Source organism: Panthera uncia, chromosome B4, assembly GCF_023721935.1.
Source record: "Panthera uncia isolate 11264 chromosome B4, Puncia_PCG_1.0, whole genome shotgun sequence".
NCBI lineage: Eukaryota > Metazoa > Chordata > Mammalia > Carnivora > Felidae > Panthera > Panthera uncia.
The window spans coordinates 41,814,622-41,822,862 of NC_064809.1; the positions used below are offsets into that span (position 1 = coordinate 41,814,622).

The following is an 8,241-nucleotide window of genomic DNA, read 5'->3' on the forward strand; positions in this document are numbered from 1 at the left end:
GCATATGACATTGGAGACATAAGCGAAAGTAGCAGGCATTGATCTATAAATGAAACTTTACATACGGTTGTCCCTGCATATCCACAGGGGATACATTCCAAGACTCCCAGTGGATGCCTGAAACCACAGATAATATTGAGGCCTATATATAAATTATGTTTTTTCCTATACATACACACCCATGATAGCATTTAATTTGCAAACTATGCACAGTAAGAGAGAGAAAACTAATAATAAAATATGCCAATTACAACAATATACTGTAATAAAAATTATGTGAATATGGTCTCTCTGGCTCAGTTGGTCGAGCGTCCGATTTTGGCTCGGGTCATGATCCTGCAGTTTGTGGGTTCAAGCCCCGCACAGGGCTCTGTGCTGACCGCTCAGAGCCTGGGGTCTGCTTTGGATTCTGTATCTCCCTCTCTCTGTGCCCCTCCCCCACTCATACTGTATTAAGAAGTAGGGAGAAACTGCAGAAAAAACACATTTTTATAGCTTTTGGAGGGGCTAGAGTAAATGATCAGAAACATGTACTTTGATGATGCTTGGATTGAAATTCTGGTTCTGCCACTTGCTAGCTGTGTGAGTTTGGACAAGTTACTCAGCCTCTCTGTGCCTGAGTTTGCTCATTTGTAAAAAAAAAAGATCCTGAGGTCCTTTAGGGTTATTATGAAGATTACACTGTTTCATATACATACAAAGGTTCTGAGAACATTGCATGTTCTAAGCTATTTTAGGTTTATTATGAGACTAGGGACAGATATATAACTATATATGTTTCAAGTATTTTTGTGGTAATTTTCTCTTGCGTACATTTTCATTCACCATTTCTGTACTCAGCAAGTCAGTGTTATAGATATTCTATCTTAGTCTAAGTCGTCTACTCTGGCTGTCCACAGAAGTTCTGGGACCCGAGCAAGAGGGATTGAAACGTGTGTATTAGAGATTTGTCTGGTGATTCCATTGTGTCACTCAGTATAGATTTCTCCTTTTCCTTTTTTCTTCCGCTTACTTTCTTTTCTGACTTTATTATGCTGTTATGAGAAAACTTAAATTGAAAAGCACTTAGAGAAAAAAGCAAGGAGTTTGGGAATTCAGGTGGAGTTGATGGAAGCAAGGTTAAGTAAAAGCAAAGATGAGTTAAAAAAAAAAAATAACTCAGTGATCAATGCAGGTTTGAAAAGCCAGGAGAGCAAAAGTGATATAAAAAGGAAATGAGGAGCACCCGGGTGGCTCAGTCGGTTAAGTGTCCAATTCTTGATTTTGAGTCAGGTCTTGATCTCACGGTTTGTGGGTTCAAGCCCTGCGTTGGGCTCTGCGCTAATAGAGCTGGGCTCTCCCTGTCTCTCTGCCCGCCCATGCATGCTTCCGCAAGGGCTTGGTCTCTCTCAAAAGTAAACTCTAAAAATATGAAAGAAAAAGAAGAAAGAGGGGCGCCTGGGTGGCTCAGTCGGTTAAGCGGCCGACTTCAGCTCAGGTAATGATCTCACGGTCCGTGAGTTCGAGCCCCGTGTCGGGCTGTGTGCTGATAGCTCGAAGCCTGTTTCAGATTCTGCGTCTCCCTCTCTCTGACCCTCCCCCGTTCATGCTCTGTCTCTCTCTGTCTCAAAAATAAATAAGCGTTAAAAAAAATTAAAAAAAAAAAAAGAAAAAGAAGAAAGAAAAAGAAATGAATATGGCAGGTAACAATTGGGACAGAATAGATATAAATAGCACTGCTTCTTTGCACTGAGGATAACTACAAGAACTTAGACTCATGAACAGGGCTCCAGAGTCTAACTTTGTCTTTTTATTAAAGTTTTTAAAAGTGTTATGTATTTGAGAGAGAGTGCAAGAGGGGGAGAGCGGCAGATGGCGAGAGAGTCTTAAGCAGGTTCCATGTTGAGTGCAGAGCCTGACATGGTGCTTGACCCCACGACCCTGACATCATGACCTGAGCTGAAATCAAGAGCCAGACGCCTTTCACATTTACTTTTCCCTTTATTCTTACCAGATTGATATGCTTTTAAAAAAAAAAAAAATTCTTGTTTTTGTTAGTTTTAAGTTTATGATTTTTAGGAGAGAGAGTGAGAGCAGGGGAGGGGCAAAGAGTAAGAAGGAGACACAGAATCCGAAGCAGGCTCCAGGCTCTGAGCTGTCAGCACAGAGCCCGACGTGGGGCTCGAACCCATAAACCATGAGATAATGACCTACGCTGAAGTTGGACCGTTACCGGACTGAGCCACCCAGGTGCCCTCAAAATTTCCTTTTTTTTTTTTAGTTTTAAGTAATCTCTACGTCTAATGCGGGGCTCGAACTCATAGCCCTGAGAGCCAGACAGGCACCACCCACATTAAGATACCTTTTTTTTTTTTTTTAATTTTTTTTATTTATTTTTGAGACAGAGAGAGACAGAGCATGAGCAGGGGAGGGGCAGAGAGAGAGAGGGAGACACAGAATCTGAAACAGGCTCCAGGCTCTGAGCTGTCAGCATAGACCCTGGGGCTCGAACTCACGGACTGTGAGATCATGACCTGAGCCGAAGTCGGATGCTCAACTGACCGAGCCACCCAGGCACCCCACTTTTTTTTTTTTAAGTTAGGTATTTATTTTGAGAGAAAGTGTGAGTGGGGGAGGGACAGAGAGCCAGGGGAGAGCGAGGATTTCAAGCAGGCTCTGCACCATGCCGGGCTCGATGCCTGGTTTGAACTCATGAAATGTGAGATCATGACCTGAGCTGAATTTGGATTCTTAACCGACTGAGCCATCCTGGTGCCCTCAGATTGATATACTTTTAAGATATTCCAGTGAACATGGGGTACCTGGGTGGAGTCGGTTGGGTGTCTGACTTCAGCTCAGGTCATGATCTCACAGCTAGTGAGTTTGAGCATTGCCCCGGGCTCTGTGCTGACAGCTCAGAGCCTGGAGCTTGCTTCGGATTCTTTGTCTCCCTCCTTCCCTCTCTCTCTCTACCCTCCTCCGCTTATGCTCTGTCTCTCTCTGTCTCAAAAATAAATAAACATTAAAAAAAAATTTTTTTTAAAGATATTCCAGGGGCGCCTGGGTGGCTCAGTCGGTTGAGCGTCTGACTTCAGCTCAGGTCATGATCTCATGGTCTGTGAGTTCGAGCCCCACGTCGGGCTCTGTGCTGACAGCTCAGAGCCCGGAGCCTGTTTCAGATCTGTGTCTCCCTCTCTCTCTGACCCCCCCCCTGCTCATGCTCTGTCTCTCTCTGTCTCAAAAATAAATAAACATTAAAAAAATAATTAAAAAAAAAAAAGATATTCCAGTGAACAGAGAATCAGGAGACTCAGAAATTGCCACCAATGATTTCCTCTTGTTGCCTCAATTTTCCCTTCTGTCAGAGGGGTCTAGAAATAAATAGTTTCTTAACCTTACAAAGTTGCTGGTAGTTAAAATGAGTTTGTAAATGTTAAGGCTTTAGGGCAGGGCGTCTGGCTGACTCGGTGGGTGGAGCGTGTGACCTTTGATCTCAGGGTTGTGAGGTTGAACCCAACGTTGGATGTGGAGGTTAAAAATGTGGAAGGTTTTATTTTAAAAAAACCGTTTAATGTTTATTTTTTTCTGAGAGAGAGACAGAGACAGAGTGCCAGCGGGGGAGGGCAGAGAGAGAGGGAGAGACAGAATCCGAAGCAGACTCCAGGCTCTGAGCTGTCAGCACAGAGCCCCTCGCGGGGCTCAAACTCGCAGACAGCGAGATCATGACTTGAGCTGAAGTGGACACCCAACCAACTGAGCCACCCAGGCGCCCTTTTAAATAAAGGATATTTTACAAATGATTTTTCTCTAAGACATTATTCTCAAAGTCTCATGGGTCTAAGAATTATTTGGGATGTGAATTCAAAATGCAGACTCAGGGGTGATTGTCTATGCTTTGAGTTTGGCTCAAAAATACAGATATCCAGGCTGATTCAGAAGGTCAGACGTGAGGGCCAAGGAGTCTGCAATGTGAACACGCATTCCAAGTTATTCCTGAGTGGTAGAGAAAATGAAATATTCCAAACAGCCAGATACAATTAAGGAGGGGGAACCCTCCATTACTTCTCGAAGTCTTATTTTTCTTTACGCCCTTTCCTCCTGATTGAGGCAAGGTACGGTCTTCACTCCTTTTCCCCCACCTCCCATCCTCCTTTGTGTCTGGCATTGACATTTTCTTCTCGTAGTTGAAGAGGCGCTCAGTTTAATGTGTAGAAATGGAGTGGCGGAAAGGGAGGAGGGATGTGGGTGGGGAAAGGCTAGATCAGTATTTAGCTATTCTAACTGTGGAGACTGTTGTTGTCGGGCTGGTTCTAGCCGGCTGGTTCAGGGAGAGGAAGCCGTGGGGACAGCTAGAGCCTGGGCAGCTGCCCCTGCAGTTCTGTATTTGATAGTGTAGGTTCTGATGTGACACAGACTACCTTTTCTCCACCCACATGAATTTTACAGGAATCACATCAGATATGCCGTGAGGACTACTATTTTAAGTACTGATAACAGTCCTGGATTCATTCCTGTTTACAGTTCTCCTCTTTGCTACTCGGAGGACTTTAATTTCAATCCAATCCCAGCTTGTTTTCTTGTCTCAACCCAGGAAGGAAAGATTTGCGCCAGATGGCGTCTATGCGGTACTTAAAGATTTTTGCTTGATGTGCATTCTAGAAAATATGTAAGTCATGTTTTTCTGGATGGTGGAGATAGACACCAAAGCAACACAAGTTGAATCAGAGACAGGGAATTAGTGGCACCTGGACAACTTTGTTAGGGGAGATTTTGTTTTCATCACCTCCTCACATTTTATGTGCCTTCCCCCTAGTATCTTCATATTGTCTACCAAGAACTTTTATAAGTGTTTCTTGCTGGGTACCTGGGTGGCTCAGTCAGTTGAGCATCCCACTTTGGCTCAGGTCACAACTTTGGTCTGCAAGTTTGAGATTGAGTTCGAGCCCAGCACGGGGCTGTCTGTTGTCAGCTCAGAACCCACTTCTGATCCTCTGTCCCCCTCTCTTTCTGCCCCTCTCCCCGCTCATGCTCTCTTTCTCAAAAATAAAAATATTTTAAAAAAGTGCTTCTTGCTGCAAATCTCGCTATCACATTCTAACCAGCTAATCCATTGATTCATTGAAATGTGTCTAGATAATGTGTACTGTCATATATAGTTAATTCTAATATCTCTGTTGTCTAAACCTTGGTTCAGCTTAGCTGCATGTTAGAATTCCCCGGAGAGCCTGAGAGCCTTAAAAAATATTGGTGCCTGGATCCCAGTAACAGTTTGTACTATGACACATAGCTAAACATTGCATAACTTCTCTTTGATATTTGACTATTTTGGTATAGCCTACACACACACACACACAAGTATAAAAACATTTTATTTTTAAATACACTCTACACCCAACATGGGGCTCAAACTAACAACCCTGAGATTCAGAGTCACTTGGTCTACTCACTGAGCCAGCCAGCCAGCTGCCCCAATAACCAATATTTTCTGAGGACTTACTATGTAGTAGATCATATTTGAGTTATCTCAATCTCTATTTTGTGGATGAGATAACTGAGGCTTACAGAGGTTAAGCACCAATCACATGCCACTAGGAAATAAAGCTAAGATTTTAAATCAGATTTACCTGACTCCAGAGATGCTAGGTTGCTTATTATGTCTTCTCAAGGGATTCAACTGACCCCAGAGCATACTGAAGAATATTAATTTAATGGTTAAAAATGAGTGGTGCATGATTAAACCAAGATAAGCTTTAAGTAGTACTTAAAGTACTTTTTTTTAAAGTTTATTTTGAGAGTGAGAGTGGGAGGGGCAGAGAGAGATGGAGAGAGAGAGACAATCCCAAGCAGACTCTACACAGACAGCATTGAACCTGACGTGGGGCTCGAACTCACAAACTGTGAGATCATGACCTGAGCCGAAACCAAGACTCAGATATTTAACTGACCGAGCCACCCAGGTGCTCCAAAATACTTTGTTTTGTAACGTAAACTCTACCCACAACGTAAGGGTCAAGCTTAGGTCCCCAAGATCACATGCTCTATTGACTGAGCCAGCCAGGTGCCCCCAAATACTTTCAAGAATATATTGTTACCCAAAGGAGATGTGAGTCCATACCTGTCTAAATAACAACCATAAAAGCACAAAGATTATGACTGAGTCCAAGAATCTGAACCTTTCTGGACCTTGCTTTCCATTATGGAAATGCTAAAAATAATTTAAATAAAGTGAATTTGATCATTTATGTAAATATTATATACTGACAATTTAAGCAATATCCTTGGCTTTGCATTTAAGAATATACTTCTGTCTTTTGTTTGTTTCTGACTACCTTAAGTGGAAACCAAAACGTTGCATACATTATGAATTTCTTTGGATGTGTCTGGCGTATAATGACAGTGCATGAAATACATAGCATTGTTTTGTTTTGTTTTGTTTTTTAAGTGGCCAGTGAATTACTAGTCTAATATTCCCTACCCACAGTTTCAGCAATACATCCTTTTCCTGCGTGCTGCATGGTTACCTTGAATTAGGTTTCTTAACAGGACGGAAGAATAGGATAGGTAGTACTGATAATCGGTGGGGCCAGTCATACAACCTTTTCCCTCTGTCAATCACCCTGTGTATCTTTTGCCAGATTCTCATTGTGTTAGCATCTCTGTGATCAAGGTTCTCTTGATCACAAAATGCTTCTCTTCTTTGTCTTTAGGTTGAATATACTTTGCTTCAGGAGACTGAATATCAGGGTGGAAATAAAGAGCAACATCTTAGTTCTGTAGACTCCCCCCTCCCCTTTTTTTGAAGGTAGTAATAGCACATTTATTCCTGTAAACGTGTCCTTTGTGAGAACTGTTCCCTCCTAGGTTACTCTCAGTGGCAAAACAGCAGCAAACACAATAGCACTTGCTTTGTGCCAGGCGTTAAGTCTTATCAGCTAATTCACTCCTTATACCAACTCAATGAAGTAACTATTTTTGTATATTCTACAAAATACTTTTATAGTTAACTTTTGTAGTTGGGCAGATTAAGATAGAGAAGTTAGGGTACTTCAGAAGATTTAAGTAAGGGGAACTAGAACTCTGAGCAAGTCCAGAAGTTAACCACCCTATGTTTTGCTATATCTCTTAAAGGACTAAGTGAATGAAATCAGCAAAAAAGGCAGACTAAAATGGTTGGGAAAGGATTGCTGAAAAGAATTTGTTGACTTAGGCGACTCAGAATGGAATGTGATTCGTAAGAAGGCAAACTGGTTAGTTAGGACATCATTGTATCCCTCATGTGGGATCTCTAGGGGTAATAAATGACTATGGTTATTTTGGAAATGAATCCGCCAGGTACAGTCGCACGGTGATCTGTTACCTTTCGTTTCATTCTTTATGATCTAGAAAAATTAACACAGGACTAACGTAGCTGAATATATTCAGATTCATTCTTACAGCAACCTTGGAATATATTCTTAGCTTTTCATAACAAAGGCTTGGGGGGAAGTTATGAAACTAATTTGCCCCAAGGTTTATACTGGTTTCCAAGTAGCAGAGCGGGCTGTACCACACTACCCTGCCTATATGTTTAAGCCTGCATAAAGCCCTGAGCATGTATGATGTACTGTAGTTTACAAATTTGTCTTACAACGTACAGAGGCAACGTCTTCATTCCGTACACGCATAAGGACCTTATAGGTATTGATCTTTGTTCCCAATCTTTGCCTGTGGGAGGGGAGAGACCACGGCTTGCGGGGACACCAGGCGGAGGGCGCCGGAAAGGCTGCGCGGGAGGTGGGCTGGGCTGGGCTGGGCAGGGCAGGAGACAGAGGCGTGGACACGCACAACCACACAGTGCCCCAAGAGGCTTGGTGGGCTGGCGTCAGGGTTCAAAGTGTGCATGAATGGGGCCAGAGGAGGGAATGTGAGGGCAGGGAGGGTGTACAACGGAAGGAATCAATCTCGCGGTTTCGAGGTGGGAACAAACCTCGTCTCCCCCCACCCCCGGCCTTTCCCTTCCTTAGTAAGGACGGTTTGGGGGCGGGTGGGGAAAGCGCGTCCTCGAAGCGCTCTCGCGCTCCCATTTACCTCTCGGCACTCGCGCTCCATCGCCCCTCTACCACCCGAGAGGCTGACGATGGCTGCGAGTGGGGACGCGGAGCCTGGAGGGCGGGTCTCGACACAGGTGTTGGATGGATCCGCTAGGCCGGGCTCGGCTGGCTGGCTGGCTGGCCCGGCCCCTCGCCCCGCGGCCTCTCGGCACTCGCGCTCCATCGCCCCTCT

The 8,241-nt window shown here is 43.9% G+C and overlaps 2 protein-coding genes across 5 annotated transcripts in view; one reads left to right on the forward strand and one right to left on the reverse strand.

Annotated features, from left to right (window-relative positions):
• MFAP5 (microfibril associated protein 5) overlaps positions 1–8,206 on the reverse strand; it is a 47,622-nt gene extending 39,416 nt beyond the window's left edge. For all 4 annotated transcript variants that reach the window (XM_049627068.1, XM_049627070.1, XM_049627067.1 and 1 more), the window contains exon 1: positions 8,047–8,206. The gene's annotated coding sequence lies outside the window, so the exon portion shown is untranslated. The remainder of the gene's footprint in view (positions 1–8,046) is intronic.
• The window catches only part of RIMKLB (ribosomal modification protein rimK like family member B), a 71,714-nt gene continuing 71,317 nt past the window's right edge, over positions 7,845–8,241 (forward strand). Inside the window, exon 1 of the transcript XR_007456943.1 lies at positions 7,845–7,933. The gene's annotated coding sequence lies outside the window, so the exon portion shown is untranslated. The remainder of the gene's footprint in view (positions 7,934–8,241) is intronic.